The following is a 17,619-nucleotide window of genomic DNA, read 5'->3' as shown; positions in this document are numbered from 1 at the left end:
TGAAACAAACTCTGGATTAGTGAAATTTTCTGACATTGTGGACTGGATTTTTGAAACTTTCAATGTACCCGATCCAATTAAAATTTTTCTTACAGCATTCCTCCCAACAGTTAGATCATTTTTGAAGCAGTTGACTGCCCAATGGCCCCTCCTTGCAGCGATTGTATCCTTCGATGCCTAATTCATCTGCGTATACGAAGGGTTCTATCTCTGTCTTACAGTGGAATTGTAGAAGTATTTTACCAAAAATGGATTCATTTAAAGTTTTAATAAATAGAAACAAATGCGATGCATTTTCCCTTTGTGAAACTTGGCTTACTTCAAATATTGATCTCAACTTCCATGATTTTAATATTATTCGCCTTGATCGAGACACCCCATATGGAGGAGTACTTTTAGGGATTAAAAGTGCTATTCTTTCTATCGTATTAACCTCCCCTCGATTCCAGGCATCGAAGTTGTCGCATGTCAAATGACAATACAAGGTAAAGAGCTTTGTTTTGCCTCAATATATATTCCTCCCAGAGCACAGGTTGGGCAACGGTTGCTCTTTGATTTAATAGAACTTCTTCCCTCGCCACGTTTGATTTTGGGAGACTTCAACTCTCATGGTGTGGCTTGGGGTTCCCCTTACAATGATAACCGCTCCTCTTTAATCTATAACCTTTGCGATGACTTCGACATGACTATTTTGAACAACGGTGAAATGACACGTATCCCGAAACCTCCAGCGCGCCCAAGCGCTTTGGATCTATCCTTATGTTCGACGTCGCTACGGTTGGATTGCACATGGAAGGTAATCCTCGATCCTCACGGTAGCGACCATCTGCCTATTCTTATTTCAATTACTAACGGTTCAAATCGCATGCGACCAATTAACATTCCGTATGACCTCACACGGAATGTCGATTGGAAGTTATACGAGGAAATGATTTCAAAAGCGGTCGAGTCGATTCAACATCACCCACCACTAGAAGAATACAACCTCCTCGCGGGCTTAATCCTCGACGCCGCGTTGCAAGCCCAAACGAAGAAATATCCCGGCGTAACGATCAAAGAGCGGCCTCCAACTCCGTGGTGGGACAAAGAGTGCTCCGATGTCTACACGCAAAGATCCGACGCGTTTTTGGCCTTCCAGAAGGGAGGTATACCCGACGACTATATACGGTATTCGGAGCTTAATACCAAGCTTAAAAGCCTGGCTAAAGCAAAGAAACGTGGATATTGGCGTCGGTTCGTGAACGAGACGTCGAGGGAGACATCGATGAGCACTCTTTGGAACACAGCCCGAAGAATGCGGAATCGCGTAACGGTCAACGAAAGCGAGGAGTCAAGTCGGTGGATATTTGATTTTGCCAGGAAAGTATGTCCGGACTCTGTTCCTGAGCAAAACATTGTTCGTGATGCGTCTCCGGGCCACGACGCGATAGAATCACCTTTTACGATGGCAGAATTTTCAGTTGCCCTCCTGTCCTGTAACAATAACGCGCCTGGGTTAGATAGAATCAAATTCAACTTCTTGAAGAATCTACCCGGCAATGCCAAGAGGCGCTTGTTGAACTTGTTCAATAAGTTCCTGGAGCAAAACATTGTACCGCAGGATTGGAGGCAAGTGAAGGTGATCGCCATCCAAAAACCAGGGGAACCAGCTTCTGATCACAACTCTTATAGGCCGATTGCAATGCTATCCTGTATCCGGAAATTGATGGAAAAAATGATACTCCGTCGTTTAGACCATTGGGTCGAATCAAATGGTCTACTATCAGATACTCAATTTGGCTTCCGCCGTGCCAAAGGGACGAATGATTGTCTCGCGTTGCTTTCAACAGATATTCAGTTGGCGTATGCTCGCAAAGAACAAATGGCGTCTGCGTTCTTGGACATTAAGGGGGCTTTTGATTCCGTTTCTATTGACATTCTTTCGGGTAAACTTCACGACAAGGATTTTCTCCAATTTTGAACAATTTTTTGCACAATTTGCTGTCCGAAAAGCACATGCATTTTACGCACGGCGATTTGGCAACTTTTCGCATTAGCTACATGGGTCTTCCCCAGGGCTCATGTTTAAGCCCCCTTCTTTACAACTTTTATGTAAATGACAACGACGAATGTCTGGCAAATTCATGCACGATAAGACAACTTGCAGACGACAGTGTAATCTCTGTTACAGGAGCCAAAGCTGCCGATTTGCAAGGACCATTGCAAGATACCTTGGACAATTTGTCTGCTTGGGCTTTACAGCTAGGTATCGAATTCTCTCCGGAGAAGACTGAGATAGTAGTTTTTTCTAGGAAGCATGAACCTGCTCAGCTGCAAACACAATTAATGGGTAAAACGATTTCTCAGGTTTTGGTACACAAATATCTTGGTGTCTGGTTCGACTCTAAAGGCACCTGGGGTTGTCACGTTAGGTATCTGATGAAAAAATGTCAACAAAGAGTGAATTTTCTTCGTACAATAACCGGACAATGGTGGGGAGCCCACCCAGGAGACCTTATAAGACTTTACCAAACAACTATATTGTCTGTCATTGAGTACGGGTGTTTCTGCTTCCGCTCCGCAGCAAACACACATTTGATCAAACTGGAGCGAATACAATATCGTTGTTTGCGTATCGCCTTGGGTTGCATGCAGTCGACCCATACGATGAGTTTGGAAGTCTTAGCTGGAGTACTACCATTGAAAAACCGCTTCTGGAGCCTGTCTTCTCGCATTCTTATCAAATGTGAGGTCTTGAACCGTCCTGTGATTGAAAATTTTGAAAGGTTAATCGAACTTAATTCTCAAACCCGTTTTATGACATTGTATTTCAATCACATGTCCCATAATATTAACCCTTCTTCGAATATTCCAAATCGTGTCGACTTATCAAATACTTCTGATTCTACTGTGTTTTTCGATACATCCATGATAGAAGAAACTCGTGGAATCCCGGATCATTTACGCGTGCAGCAGATCCCCAAATTTTTTCCAATAAATATCGAAACATCAACTGCGACAATATGTTCTACACTGACGGATCACTTCTTGATGGGTCCACTGGCTTCGGTATTTTCAATAACAATTTAACCGTCTCCCATAAGCTTGATAATCCTGCTTCTGTTTACGTCGCAGAATTGGCTGCAATTCAGTACACCCTAGGGATTATCGAAAAAATGCCCACGGACCATTATTTCATCTTTACGGACAGTCTCAGTTCCATTGAGGCTCTCCGATCGATGAAAGATGTTAAGCACTCTGCGTATTTCCTGGGGAAAATACGGGAACATCTGAGTGCTTTATCCGAAAAATCGTATCAGATTACCTTAGCGTGGGTCCCTTCTCACTGCTCGATACCGGGCAATGAGAAAGCGGACTCTTTGGCTAAGGTGGGCGCAACAAACGGTGGAATTTATGAAAGACCAATTGCCTTTAATGAATTTTTCTCATTTGTACGTCAGAATACGATCATCAGTTGGCAAAATGCTTGGACCAGAGGGGAACTGGGAAGGTGGTTACATTCCATAATCCCCAAGGTGTCGACGAACCCGTGGTTCAAGGGGTTGGATGTAGGTCGGGATTTCATTTGCGTGATGTCCCGGCTTATGTCCAATCACTATAGATTTGACGCGCATCTCCGTCGTGTTGGGCTCGGGGAAAGTGGTATCTGTGCCTGTGGTGAAGGTTATCACGACATAGAGCACGTTGTTTGGTCATGCCCTGTACACCGTGACGCCAGGTCTAAATTATTAGCTTCCCTGCAGGCCGAAAGTAGGCAGCCGGCTGTTCCTGTTCGTGATGTCTTGGCGAGCCGTGACCTATCCTACATGTCCCTTATACCCCTGTCTTCTCGCATTCTTATCAAATGTGAGGTCTTGAACCGTCCTGTGATTGAAAATTTTGAAAGGTTAATCGAACTTAATTCTCAAACCCGTTTTATGACATTGTATTTCAATCACATGTCCCATAATATTAACCCTTCTTCGAATATTCCAAATCGTGTCGACTTATCAAATACTTCTGATTCTACTGTGTTTTTCGATACATCCATGATAGAAGAAACTCGTGGAATCCCGGATCATTTACGCGTGCAGCAGATCCCCAAATTTTTTCCAATAAATATCGAAACATCAACTGCGACAATATGTTCTACACTGACGGATCACTTCTTGATGGGTCCACTGGCTTCGGTATTTTCAATAACAATTTAACCGTCTCCCATAAGCTTGATAATCCTGCTTCTGTTTACGTCGCAGAATTGGCTGCAATTCAGTACACCCTAGGGATTATCGAAAAAATGCCCACGGACCATTATTTCATCTTTACGGACAGTCTCAGTTCCATTGAGGCTCTCCGATCGATGAAAGATGTTAAGCACTCTGCGTATTTCCTGGGGAAAATACGGGAACATCTGAGTGCTTTATCCGAAAAATCGTATCAGATTACCTTAGCGTGGGTCCCTTCTCACTGCTCGATACCGGGCAATGAGAAAGCGGACTCTTTGGCTAAGGTGGGCGCAACAAACGGTGGAATTTATGAAAGACCAATTGCCTTTAATGAATTTTTCTCATTTGTACGTCAGAATACGATCATCAGTTGGCAAAATGCTTGGACCAGAGGGGAACTGGGAAGGTGGTTACATTCCATAATCCCCAAGGTGTCGACGAACCCGTGGTTCAAGGGGTTGGATGTAGGTCGGGATTTCATTTGCGTGATGTCCCGGCTTATGTCCAATCACTATAGATTTGACGCGCATCTCCGTCGTGTTGGGCTCGGGGAAAGTGGTATCTGTGCCTGTGGTGAAGGTTATCACGACATAGAGCACGTTGTTTGGTCATGCCCTGTACACCGTGACGCCAGGTCTAAATTATTAGCTTCCCTGCAGGCCGAAAGTAGGCAGCCGGCTGTTCCTGTTCGTGATGTCTTGGCGAGCCGTGACCTATCCTACATGTCCCTTATATACGTTTTCCTGAAATCCATCCACGCCCCAGTTTAATCCTATTCCCTTCCGCCTACATCCAACCAAACGACAAGAACACGTTGAGACCCCGGATCCGGAAACAGCAACTAGACCCGCACGATACTCTCAGGTCCCGAGGGAGACAACCCAATATGCCAGTCCGTAATATCTTGGCCCAGCAGCGGAACATGTGCTTACCTATGGCAATGAAAACCATAATACAGTAAACCAGTGCTTTTAATGCAAAATATTATAGCCTTAAGTTACATTTAGTTTCAGCTCGTAGTCGGCAGCGAGGATAAAAAATTTGCTTTTAGTTATTAAGATACTTTAGAAAGTAAGCTACCAGATATAATTGGCGCCGTTAAACATTAAATTGTATTTGTGCCGAGTCAAATAAATTATAGATGAACAAAAAAATAAAATTAATAAAAAAACATGGAAAAGTTAATGCATTAGGGAACAAGTTTTCGACTCGTTTACATTAACTTTTAAACAGGAAGTTTTCTGCTTGTAACTTAAGTATTTTATTATTAATTATCAGCTAAGATGGCTATTTTTAACACTCATATATAGCGGTAGTAATTATTAAGCTTTGTTCGTCATTTTCAGAAATTTAAATCTACTTGCCAAGAAAAAGGATAAAAATCTTACAACTAACTTACCCAGCAAACAAATTGGTTCATATAACTCGCGCTCAACTCTGTTAAGTGAACCCTTATTTGGTAAAAAATGACCATATAAGATGCATGAAATGCGTCTATGTGTACAAATATGGAGGCCATATACGTACATTGTAAGAATAAATTGGTTACGATTTTTTATAACTTCGCATGCTCTCTTAAATGGCCTCATTCGAAACTATAAATTGCATTCTATACGACTTAGAGAATTGACGCATTTTACAATTTCGTATGACACGTTAAATGGCTTCATATATAACCTGATATTGCGTTTTATAGGGTTTAAGTTTTATACGATATAAACAAATTTAATTTTGCATTTTATGATATTTAAAACCTGACATGCACATTTGAGCGACTTAAAATTAACATCCTTAGACGACTTCTGGTTTGCTGGGTAATTACCAACTTCTCAATTTTATATTAACCCCATATAACACCATTGTTGATTACTGTTAGATTTGAGACAAGAAGTTGATGTCAAACATTTAGAAGTTTTAGAAGCATTGGGAGAAATTTTCCACGTTTGCAGACTGATTAGTCGCTAACGTCTTCTGGTGGATTTTTGTTCGGTTTAAACATTGGAGTGGTAACTACGGTATTGAGTGATATCCTTTTCACCATCGCTAAACATTCCCACTTTACCCGCATACAGTATATTGCATATGTTTCGTTAAAATTTCAAATTATTAACCTAATTGGAGTTGAAATGTGTTTAATATTTCAGCTGGAAATTCTAGTTATCAGACTGGTTTCGTCTCATGATTTTTGATTCATAAGAATGACTTGGGTAGAGGCTATACGAAATCATTCTAGTAACATAATTTTGGTCTCATCAACGGTTTGTTGTTGGTAAGACGTTTAAAACAATCTTAACGGGCTGGAGTTATTGGTTTCTCAGTTGAAAAAATAATGCATCATTTTAGTTCATTACTAAATAAGATGATCGAAATAGTATGTGGCATTCGCCTCTACGCGCAATTTGATAGGTAACTTTACATCAGAAAAAAAAAGTTTAATGCTTTCTTACAAAATATTAAATTCGGTATTTAAAATATCGGTTCTTTTTAGATTTCCACTGCATGTGCAAGAATAGTTAGATGTAAAATCTCCCTCTCTCATGCTGTAGCGATGCGCGGTTTCCTTTTCCGCTATTCCACCACCGGTAATATGAAAGAAAATAAAAAATAAAAACAAATTTAAAATAGGTTGTTCAAAAAATATTGATGTAAAAACGCCACTAACTTGTAAGTAGGTTTTAAAAAACTGTCAAAAAACACAAACTTCAAAGATAGGGTCAATAAATGATTAATCCGGATGCAACTGATTGTTTAAACCTCACTGCACATCGATAATATTAAATTTATACAACACCGTTCCGATTCCACCCAGCTTATTTTTGAGGCCAGTACTCAGCCGAAGATGGTCTCGAGGTACGATGCTGGCCGAACAAGCCAGTCGTCGTAGGTTCGAGTCTAGGCTCGGTAGAGATTGTTAGTGTCAGAAGTATCGTAGCGTTAGCCCCGCAATTGTCCTGTACACTAAAACAGTTGGCTGCGAAGTCTGTGTATAAATAAACAGAAGGTCAAGTTCCGAATCGGGATGTAGCACCAAGGCTTTTGCTTTACTCAGCCGGACTCAACTTGAATTCGAGTGTCTAAAGAAAAATTAACCCTTTGAAATTATTTTGCGAAAGTTATCAAATTTAAAATCAAAAAATAACTCGGAATCCAGCCTACAACATTCTTCGCAATTATCATTAAGTTGTGTTCATAACCTTTGAACCGCACCAACACAATAAAGCAGATTTATGATCAATGCCTATAAGTCCAATTTGATAAGTTTTTTTCCAAACAGTTCCACTCAATTTCAAGATCTGCTCCAGTTGCCATATTTCTTCGTTACCGATATGCTGTGTCTGCTAAGTGTCCAACGGAACAACTTTTCTTATAAATTCCTCACCAGTTGGAATAAATCATAACTCGCTGCCATAACTTTTGTGTTCCTTTGGTTGTTCGGTTTTGATGGTCTTGTCAGTTTTTTTCTGCTCGATTCTACAGTTAAAGTTGCCGTCTCGTTTACGGGAACATTGAAAGTCGGTTGGTTCGATTTCTAGTTTCCTAGTTTGGGATATAAAGTTGGTTGCGATTTCGTTTGTTTGAAAGTGAACTTTCGATAGGACAAGTGATTTCCTTCGTGCGGTTGATTTCCCGGGTTTGTTCGTTTTCAAACAATAGCCAACGTCGGTCGATTCTGTATAGTATGAGTTGCGGTGGCGCCAGTTTTTGTTTTCGTTCGCCTCGGAAAGAATGCTCATATCTATAGTTGAAAATTGTGAAAACCATTAGAACTCTCGTGAATCATGATGAATGGTGTTGGAAAAAAGGGTTCTGTACGTGGCGAATATGTTTGCAACCAGGTCAGTTTTCGATGTATTCGATAGTTGTGAAACTGTTTTCAATATGTTGTTACAATTTGTTAAATTTTATATAATATTTTATGGCATATTTGGAATTTACCTTGCATATTTATATTATATATTTTCAAGTCTTCAAATGAAAATTCTTTCTCTTTCGGTAAACACACCCTATTTTTTTTGTCGCCAAAATCGAACCATGCCAAAAACGAATGTTTTTTTGTGATTTTTTTAACTTTTTAAGTGGCCTATGACCATTTAGACCTAGATATGGTCATCAACGGACTAGTTTTCGGATTCCAAATCGTTAGACGGGTCGGTTTTTGGTTTAATAATTGAAGTACCTGGAACACAACCGGGTCCGGTCCGTATGTGGCCTAGTTATGACAACCCAGAAACTTTCAAACAGAGCTTTGATCATGGCCATTATATTACCAGAACACCGTACCGGTTGAGCGATTCTTCTAAGCAACATAGAGGACCATAAAACCTTTTTTTAACGGTTGATAATTTGAAATACAAACTGAGTGTCTATGATGCAATTGCCGCCTTCAGGTGGGTGCGATATCATCTTTTTGTAAAGAATTTGTTACGAAGGCAATAATTAATACATAACAGGGAATTAACAATTTTCATAAAAGTATGATCTCTATGTTTTGAAGAAAGTACTAAAAAAAACAGCACACAGTGTATAGCAGATTAAATGCCGTTAACAAGCATAGGGCGCACAGTTCATAAATCACGAGCTTCAATTAATCAAATCAGCTTGCGTGTTACCAAGCAGTAACCAAAAACTCACTTGATGATAGAGTGGCAGTAAATCAGTGACAATTATCAGCTATTCAGCCGTATTCATTTCGATTACGGTTCATTTTGGTTGAAGGCATAAGAAATTCGGTTTTGTTTTTCACTTCATGCTCTAGTTGCATCCAAGTGCTACCTCAATACAACGGTTGATTTTTTTAGCTGTGTTTGAGATAATCCCCTGAATAATCATCAGTCCAAAGTTCCATTTGCGAGGACACGGTTCAAGTAATGGCTCCTACCAAAATTTAAGAGTTGGTTTGTTAACAACGACATCCGCGATCGTTGGCCATAAAACATGTTTTTTTGTAAACTTCACGTACCTGTACATTTTTTTGTTCCATTCTGCTAGAAAATTATCCAAAACTCAATGAAAATATTTGTAATCTTTTCGTGGTCTGTTTTATGTTCTAACAAATGTTTTCTACTTGAACCTAATTTTCTCAAAACACGTAATCATTGGCTTTCAAAAACTACTGAACCAATTACATTTTAACCCTGTATCTGAGCACAGTGACTAGACTAAATGTTTGCATATTCCATACTTCATTCATTTCTTAATCACTGTTAAAGTTAGCTAAATCAGTTTTACAATTTGAAAACATGTGCTGACAGAGAGAAGGTAGTAAACAAATATATCCTTACGTTTGTATTTCATCTAACACATTTCGAGTATTTCGACTCAATACACTTTACTTTACTTTACTTACAATACCATAACACTACCATAATAAGCACCACTAAGAAGAAGAAAAAATACATAGTACTATGTGACGGAGGCACACGTTTATTGTCAGGTGCTGAAGGTTTCATGTAGATTTTTTTAAACTTTCATTCCTGTCTCTTTTCTTTTTTTCAGAATTCCGCTAATAAAAGCTGAATTAAAGCATAAAAATAATAGTAGTAATTATATATTTGGATTGGAACGATTTTTTTAATTATGCAAAAAAGTTTGAGAGGTTGTATATGAGACAAGACCGCGTGGTTGACGTAGAATTACGACAGCCTGTCATATGTCAAAGTATTTATTGCAATAGGGTTGGGAGTACACTCGACTGGGGCTAATGAATTTGGTGGTTTGAACCGGTAAATTTCAGTGACATTACACATTTCGAGTATTTCGACTCAAAACACAGAAGGCTCCATAAGCTGCTCAAAATAGGTTCCCTACGCTACGTTTCCATAGAAATATTTTTGAAATTATAAGTTGTTTTGATTGTATTTTTTTTCGTGATTCAAAACAATAAAATGACAGTATGAAATGACACTGTTGGCCATAAAGGATACTAATTCTAGGTTAAATCGAAAAAGGACGTCAGGACACGATTCGTGTGAAAGACTTCCTTTTTTCTGTTTTATTGCGACAAAATAACACATTAAATTCTTGAAAGTAAATTTGACTCCATGAAACAATATGTGGATATAGTACGAAGCACGTCGGCACATTGGTAGCTGTAAAGCACTGAAAAAATTGTCTGATACATATGGTAATTGAAAATAACGTTAATCCCGTCAACCGTCGTCGTTTTACCGGGTGATGTATCTAGTTGCATTTTGAATGCACTCACCTTTCTGTTGAAGCGAGTGGAAACCCGGTTATCATCGTCTCCCAGTCTACACATAACTTTTATCGTGGCAGTCAGTCGCGTGCGAGAACTATGTAGCAAGCAGAAATCCGGTTTCCTAGCCCTAATGCAACGCCTAATATCACCGTATAAGAACCTTTTCCTGTTCTGGTAAGGATACTTTGTATGAGAAGAAATTTGATGGAAAAACGACAGCTATTTCCTCGTTTTCCTACTTCTCCAGCGCACAATATGTCATGCATGAATCAACCTTCCATCTCCGACAAATCTTCCTGGTTCTATGTTTTCAAGCGTGTACTTTGTCGCTTTTATTTGCGAAACTGTAAACGGTGAACAGGGAACGAAAATTGAATCTTTTCTGTTCATGCTGAAATAAGGTGTCAAACAGTGCAGTGTATTTAAAATATTTAGCATTTTCACAGTCTAATGAACATGATTTGCCTTGAAAATTGATCATTTGATCGCTTAGATGATCTGATTCTCACGAAGACAAATTAGCTTTGACTGTTTGAAGTAATCTTTAAAATCTTTTTATCTATGGTTCTTCAAACTCAAAAAAGTAAAATCTATAAATTCAATTAAGCAGCTTTTAGCTAACTTTGTGTCGACCAAAAACTTTTTTTCCTAAGCTGTCTATCTACTATTAGGGTAGAACAGTAATACGAAGGAAATTTATTAAGATAATTATTCTGAATTAAAAGATTATTCATGTTGCATTATTTTCACAGTACTTGTTCGCTTGATTCCTGCAAAAAAAAAAACTGCAGCGTTACTTTGTAGCAGAAGGAAAGCAAGAATGATGGTGTTTAAACGAAAGGAATTGCAAAATGAATTAAATGTTAAATTAGCGAGTGAGTTATGAAAAGCCAATCGGTGGCTTTCTTATTGTGGTGGGAAAATTATTTGCATTAAGGGTGACCACTTTGTCTGTCGCCCTTACTCGACTACTTCATTCACGCGGTTGTAGCTCAAACGATAAGTAGAAAACTTGTTAAAACTAGGTATCGTGAATGCTGCCAAAAGTTGCAGTTCGCTCTCTGCTTTGGTGATGACCGCTGTTAGAACGGTTCGGCTACGGTGCGGGATTACAGTGGGAGGAATTGTTAAAAAGCTGAAGTTATTATTTTTTCACGCTAATTGCATAAGCATGGTTGCTACCGAGTTTCCACCGATCCGTTTCTTTGCCGGTATAAGGTTTAACGAGAACGGCAGGTTATAATTCTTCTCATTAAAATGAAGAAGGATGAAAATGCAAGAGCCACATAAAGACATGACTTCACACGAGTAATATCTTTGGGCAAGTTATCTAAACGGTCAGGTAAGCATGAAAATAAAACATTACATTTAAGACACTTGAATTTTAGAAAAAAGGATTTAATACGCGTTTAGGTGATGTTGTCTTGCAATGCTTCTATTTCTTTATCCCTGCAGAAAAATCAGGATCTGTAAAATATCACATCAAACTACAAGTACTAACATAAACCAGTTCCAAATTATTTTGTCGTCAATCAACGACGCTATTCAGCTCTAAATTCTCTTATTTGTGATAAAATGAAACGAAAGTAATGCAAAAAAAGTGTAGCTCCCAATTTCCTGTGATTTTAGATTTAATAGAGTCATTGTCAAAACATATGTCAACTAATGGAGCTGAACACTGAGGATAAGATGTACGAGCCTGCATAGATGTTCCTTGATTGCACATTCTGTAACCGCATTGCAAACCATTAACTGTTATTTTTTGATTTTTTGCTAAATTGTCAGAAATTGCATACCATACCATAATACTTTACTTACAATAACATAACACTACCATAGCACCACTAAGAAGAAGAAGAAAAACATGGCACTATGTGACAAAGGCACACGTTTATTGTCAGGTGCTATAGACTGTCCCGAAAATTATAAATACATCTTCTTTCTTGAGTAAAACATAAAATACAGGATTTTTCGGGTCATTTTATTCTGAAATATAGATAATAAGTGTTTTCTTTCCAGTTTCAATTCAAGTTGTGATTATTTTTCGTAGGATACGGAGTTCTCTAAATTTTCTCTTAACACTACTCATAAGCTTTTGCACAGTGTGTTCTCCGACCATTTTTACCACTTTAAACCAATCTTTTTTAAATTTTTCAACATTGTCCGCTGGTTTGACATATTTTCTCAGCTTTGTCTTGGTCAAAGCCCAAAAAGTTTCAATAGGGCGAATTTCAGGGCAGTTTGGAGGATTCCTTTGGGACACATGTGACATTATTTGTTTTATACCACCCTAGTGCATCCTTAGAGTAATGGCAAGGAGCAAGATCGGGCCAAAAGATTGGAGGATTGTTATGCTGCTTAACCATGGGTAACAACCTTTTCTGCAAACACTCTTTCACGTGAATTTTACCATTCATTTTGCCATTCGTAATGAATGGACGAGATATTTTCCCACATTCACAAATGGCCTGCCAAACCATTACCTTCTTGCCGAATTTTTCTGTGTAAATGGCTTTCACTGGTCCAGGGACATCCTTTTCCTTCGGTGATGTATAAAATTGCGGTCCTGGCAGAGTCTTATAGTCCAGTTTTATGTAGGTTTCGTCATCCATGATAACACACCCCATTTTTGTCAGAAATTGCATCGGACCCATTCTTCCCTTGGCACGCATAACGTTACTCGCCGAGGTTCCAAGTTTTCTTGCCACATCTCGTACTGATACTGAAGGATGCCGCTTGTAGTATTCCATAACCTTTTTGTCCATTGTGGGATCAACAGGCCCGGGTTTTCTACCACGTCTTGGGGCATCAGTAAATGTGCACTCTTCACAATACTTCCGCAATTCGGTTTGAACTGCTCCGACACTTATACCTTCTTATCTGGCTAATTTTCTTATAGAAAGACCACTCACGGTGCCCCATTTGTGCACAATTCGCTTTCTTTGCTTGAAAGAAAGGCCACGCAGTTTCAAAATTTCGCACTAAATGTTAGAAAAAATGACAGCATCTGTTTCTTTAGGATGTAAACAACAGGGCGCAGCCAACGTTTGGTTGAATACTGCACGTTGTTTGAAATAACGGTTGATCGTAAGTGTATTCATAATTATCGGAACGGTCTATAAAGGTTTCATGTAGATTTTTTGAAACTTTCAATCCTTTCTATTTTCTCTTCTACAGAATTGTGCTAGTAAATGCTAAAGTAAAGCATGAAAATAATAGTATGTAGTAATTATATATTTGGATTAGAACGATTTTTTTTAATTATGCAAAAAAGTTTGAGAAGTTTTATATGAGACATGACCACGTGGTTGACGTAGAATTACAACAGCCTGTCATTATGTCAATGCATTTCTTGCAATAGGGTTGGGGAGTACACTCGACTGGGGCTAATGAATTATATGATCTGAACCGGTAAATTTCAGTGATATATTTCTTTAAACTCTTTCTAACGCCAAGATTACGGTAGATTATCTTATATCCAATTTTCCAATTTTTGATTGCCGCTGATGAATATTTGTGTTATAGTGGTCTTTGCATATATTCATTATTTTGTAGATCTCTTTATATACTCTTATGTGGCGTCGTACGAAGGTTACGTAACATATGAAGAAGAGGGGAGGCGGAGGGGCGGTACTTATTGTTACATGTGAAGGAGAGGGGTAGTTGAGACAGTTTCGTAACTGTGATATTCTCTCAAAATTTTAAATTTGGAAAGGGGGCAAGTTGTTGAACGTTTTAAGGGGGGTCATATTGAACGTTACTTTTTGTTATATAGAAAGAAGGGAGGTGTTTTGAAATCTATATTCCTTAGCGTTACGTAATTTGTGTACGACTCCTATACATTCAGATTTGGGTGATTTCGTGCTACTTCATAGATTACTATTGTATTGGATTTATTTGAGAGTGGTTTTAACTCGAACGCTTCATGGACTCTATCACATTCGCATTTTCTTCGTTTTACCCAGTTTTCCAGACATCATCGCAGATCGGTCTCTGAACACATAGCTACATGTCGCCAGACATCGATTTTCGGTCATTCTGGTTACGAAACTACAATAATAAAAAGTTTTTGATCCATCATTCTCAATTAAAATATAGCGTCGAACATTAGATCCCCCCAGACACATGCTTTCGTCTTCCAGATATTCGAATTAATTCAAAAAGTTCTCATAACATCTTCTTCTTTTCCTTAACAATTAAGACCTTCTCTTTCTTCAGGGATTACCCTTTCCTTTCTCTAACACTTGTAAATGTACGCTTCTTCTTTCACTTCTTCTGTATAAAGACACGTATGCCAAATTTGGTAAAAATGGGCTCAGGCATTCAAAAGTAATGTTTGAACATCCATACAAAAAAATCTTGACTTTTATATAAAAAGATTTAAATAGATTCATCCAAGTTTTTAATGTAGAAAAACAACCTTATCCTGGTTAAACCTTCGAACACCGCAACCTGGTTAAACTTTCGAACACCATCTTGCATATTGCAGAGGATATCGGATTTTCGCCAAACTCCACAAACCGGAAGTCGCCATTTCGGATTTATGAACATCAAAATCATGTTCCGGTCTCTGGACATCAACTAGCCCCAGACATAGACCGAGGACCTATCAATCAACGGATTCAGTCAGTATATTCCATAAGGCACGAAAAATCTTGACTTCCTCATGAATTATGGCAGAGGGATTACCCCACCTTCTTTCCAATACGTCTTTGACCAACTCCTGTGTGGAAGGAACTTATATGCCAAGTTTGATAGAAATCATAATTCGAACCGTTCGCTTGATTCATTTAGAGTGCAAAATCACAGTATTAGTTGTATCTCGGAATTGGTTAAAGGTATTAGGTATTATTATTAAAATGGGTTTTATTTTAAAATGCAGATAATTTATTGTTCTCTTCAAAAAATAGACTGAAATGAATGATCCGTTACAGTTTTGGTGAATTTTCCTACTTTTCTTCGGACATCCATCCATCAAAGTTTGACATCTCAGTTGGTTAACCACAGGTGATTTTATTCTACGATCTATTCATGTATTCAGCATACCGAGTCACTTTTGGACTCTTTTCAATTCCTGATCAACAATTCCCTTATATTTTTCGATAGTGCGGAGTTATAAAGATTGAGGTATTTTTCAATGTAATCGACCCCAATGTCACGAAACTGCCGAAGCGCCTTCTTGACCTGAGCTTTGTGAGCTCAATAAACGGATGGAGACGTTCCTGCAGACACTCTCCAATACATTGTCGAATCGATTGTCTTGTTTGTGGTGGGAGTTTTGGTTTTCTATTCACAGCTGAAATTCCTTGCCAAATCAAGAACTGCCTGGTAAATTTTCAGCGAAAACGAACTAAAATATGCTGCGGATACCTCATCTAGCAGTGGTCTTGAAAATTTCAAACCTGGGAGCTATCCAAAATCCATCTCCACCAGCATTTCGTCATCCGTCAGCATACATCTTTCATGTTACGTCAATACCTTGTTATAAAATTTTTCAGCGCATCTTTTAGCCACCTGATTTGGATATTCTGTTTGGTTATTCGCAGGTACGGAAATTACTATTTTTCACTCTGAAAGTGAGCCTTATCAATGGGGGTTTAACAAATGCGTTAGTCCTGCAATTGTTCCCTATACTCATAGTTGGCTGCAAAGTCAGTGTCTAATGAGCCCTTGACTTTTCAATTTGCGACAGTAAAGTGTTAGCATCTGGACTTTACTTTACCTTTAGAATAGTAGTAGAAATGGGGTTTTCATTACCGAACTGTGTTACCGTATCTTAACTTATCTTTTAACATCAAAATACATTATCTGAAAATTAGCGGGCAACTTAGCAGAAATATGCATTATAAATTCGTTGCAGCAGTGACTCTGGCGGTTACGACTGGTTTAAGCTGGAAAACCATGCTAGAGGCGCCTATAATGGTACTGTCCATAAACGCATAAACATATATGATTCATGGGTACAATTCGAAGGCTGTTATTGGTTTCAAGCGACAGCACTTACCTGAATGGTATTTCACGATCACAATGCGTAAAGGTAAGCAGTAATGCCCAAGCAATATTCGCATATTGTCGGTAGTGAGCTATTTTGCAGTGAAATAGTAGGGTAGTTTTTTGAGTATTTCCAGTTTTTATGCGCGAATCAACATATCTACCGTAATTGGTTGAAGTACGCATGTAAAACAGGTTTGCATAAACCTGTTCGGACGCTCTCCGTCCTTTGCAACGGCAGCGGGTTTACATTTTTGGGAAACGTCGTAATGTTTGCCACTGAGATAATGTTGAACAGTTTGTTGCATACCTGTCTATAAAAGGATCCTTTCCATCAAATACAGCTCCGGCAGTCCTGCATCAGGTTCTTTCCATTCTTTTCTAACCAGTTGAGTTTGCCAAGCGGTGATGTAGCTAGCGTAGATTATCGAGCTTAGTTAGTTAAACCAATCGAGTTGTTTCTGAAATCTTTATGGCACTGTATTATTGCACTCGAGAGAATGTAAAACTTTTCTATCTCACGCGAGTTTATCGTCCATTTCTATTCAAACTTTTGCTGCAAATGATCACTAAAAATCCAATTTTGTAAGAAATATTTTTTGGGCGTTTTTCAAAAATAATCATCTAAGTTCTTCATTACTTGTCACAATTTTCCACGAACTTCGGGGTAGCACACGAGATGAAACTAATTTCTACTTAGACGTGATCTCTCAAAATCCCACAACGAGGACAGCGGTTTCAGCATTATTTTTAAACCAGCAGTTCTAACGACACGCACATGCCTTCAGTGGCCCAACGGAGGACAACGCAACTTCTCCCGTTCGCTTTTCCAACCTGCTCACGACGACGTTTCGCAACTGACTGTCTGGCCTGCCGGATCTGATAGATGTGTTAAAGCTGGGACTGCAGAGTTCTATGTTGTGTACTGTTTCCGCCAGCCGGTTTGTTTTCATTTGCTGGTTGTTATCTCGTGCGTATTTATGCTGCTCGTTGCGAGTTCGGTGGAGCTCGGGCGAGTTCATTTTGTTCGTGCTTTCGATACAATTCGGCTGAATTCATCCATCACTGTTGTGCATTGAGCATGAATATTGTATTACCTGCTAAAGACAGGATAAATTTTCCTTCCAACTATCGTCAGTCTTGATTTCATATGGTAAATGATGTGTGTCAGTTGATCTATCAAATATTCGTGATCACGAATTTAATTCGTTCAACATGGAGATA

At 38.8% G+C, this 17,619-nt stretch overlaps 1 protein-coding gene across 1 annotated transcript in view; it reads right to left on the bottom strand.

Moving 5' to 3' along the window:
* Positions 1-17,313, bottom strand: part of LOC129721782 (uncharacterized) — a 29,490-nt gene extending 12,177 nt beyond the window's left edge. The window contains exon 1 of the mRNA XM_055674725.1: positions 16,706-17,313. The gene's annotated coding sequence lies outside the window, so the exon portion shown is untranslated. The remainder of the gene's footprint in view (positions 1-16,705) is intronic.
* Positions 17,314-17,619: the final 306 nt, after the last annotated feature.

The sequence above is a fragment of the Wyeomyia smithii genome, chromosome 2, assembly GCF_029784165.1.
Source record: "Wyeomyia smithii strain HCP4-BCI-WySm-NY-G18 chromosome 2, ASM2978416v1, whole genome shotgun sequence".
Taxonomy (NCBI): Eukaryota; Metazoa; Arthropoda; class Insecta; order Diptera; family Culicidae; genus Wyeomyia; species Wyeomyia smithii.
This window is presented reverse-complemented; position numbering and strand designations above follow the sequence as displayed.